This window comes from Olea europaea, chromosome 1, assembly GCF_002742605.1.
Source record: "Olea europaea var. sylvestris chromosome 1, O_europaea_v1, whole genome shotgun sequence".
In the NCBI taxonomy this organism is placed as follows: domain Eukaryota; kingdom Viridiplantae; phylum Streptophyta; class Magnoliopsida; order Lamiales; family Oleaceae; genus Olea; species Olea europaea.
The window spans coordinates 33991420-33993262 of record NC_036237.1 but is presented as its reverse complement, the minus strand read 5'-3'; positions in this window follow the sequence as shown (position 1 = coordinate 33993262).

Sequence of the window (1843 nt, the reverse complement as noted above, 5' to 3'; positions counted from 1 at the left end):
TTTAGGATATTTTAGAAACCACGCATGAGGAAACACAAGCAGTTAAGAACTCCAAACTACAGATGCTAACCACTAGGTTTGAAGAGATTAGGATGAGAGATGATGAAACTTTTGAGGTCTTCTATGCGAGCCTAAATGATATAGTAAATTCTAGCTTCAACATAGGTGAGAAAATCCCCGAGCCTAAGATCGTGAGAAAAATTCTTAGATCTTTAATCGAGCTTTTCAAGCTAAGAGTCATGGCGATTGAGGAAAGTAAGGACATAGATACTATCAAGGTGGAAGAGTTTATTGGATCCATCCAGACCTATGAGTTGATCATAAGAAACCCAGCCAAGGAAAAGTCTTTGGCCTTGAAATTTACCAGGAATATTCGGACCGAATCTTTTGACTCAGATTCACACAATGATGATGAGATAGTCTACCTTGCTAAAAAATTCCATGAGATGTTTAGGAATAAGAAGAAGTTACAAGAGAAATAGCAAGGTGGCTTGAGTGAATCTAGGAGAATATCCAAATCTGTGAGATGCCATAACTGTCAAGGTATAGGTCATGTTAAGAGAGAGTACGCTAGTGCTAAGAGAGTCGAAGAGAAGGCTATGAATACTACTTTCATTGTTGACGAGTCCAGCTCGGACAATCAGAGTGAGAAATTCACTTGTGAAGAAAGTGAAAAATATGTTGCCTTCCTTGCTAAGGTTAAGAGTGGCTCCGAAAAGGAGAGTGAGAGAGATGAGGATAGTGGTGAGGATTCTGGTGATGAGTTTTTTAGCGAGGAAAATATTGAAGAGGCCTATGAGAAAATGTATCAGGAGAGCTTGAAAATTCTTAGCAAGGCCTTAAGTACGATTGTTCAGGAGCTATAATCAAATAAAGCTAAGTTAGAAGCGTTCGTTAAGGAATCTTTCACTGTCTCGAGTGAGCACAAGTCGATGAATGAAGCTTTAGAGTCTCAGGTTAAGAATCTCACTAGTGAGCTTGAGAGGTCCTCTAGGAAAGTCAACAAGTTGCCGCCATGAACGAGACCTTAGACATTCAGGTTGTGAAGCTAGTGAGCAAATTATTACATTCTAAATCTCAACTTCTTGCCTTCACTAGTGGATCGTCTAAGTTAGACAACATGCTAGGTATAGGCAAGCTAGCTAGAAAAATGGAAGGTCTAGGATATAAAGGAAAAGACCATGATGTTGCTAGCATATCCTAGACCACATTTGTCCTTGCCAAAGATCAGCCTAACCTCGAACCTAAGGAAAATAGATTTATAGGACAGAGGTCTACCAGACAGCGTAGAACCCGGTGACCTAGGAATAGACGTCAGCGTTCATATAACACAGGTCCTAGGTTTATCCCTTCATGCTTGTATTGTGGTGAGTTAGGTCATATCCACTCTAGATGTCATCAGTACCTGAACAATAGAAAAAAACTTGAACTCGAAAAAGAACAAAAATCAGGTATTTGTAGGTCAAATTGGATTCCTTACTGATATTGTTTGACCAAATTGGTGACACAACTATCTAGGAACTGTTCTTCAACTAGACAGGTTTGGGTGAAGAAGAGTGATCTGCCTAATCTTGTAGCAGATCACGGTGCTCTTAAGGGAAAAAGCACTCATATACCTAAATGATTAGGTATTTCTATTTTTTGATGCATGTTTATTCTTAACTGTTATATTATCTATGCATGCATGACTTGTTTGTGTTTATTTTTTTCTTTTCTTTCTTTGAATTTGTTTTTTGTTTCATGCATGTGCATCTACATTGGTTTGCGTTGGTGCATGCTTATTTTATGTTTGTTTTGTGTGCTTGATTTTATTTTTTCTTTTGTGAGTGAGCATTTTTTTTTT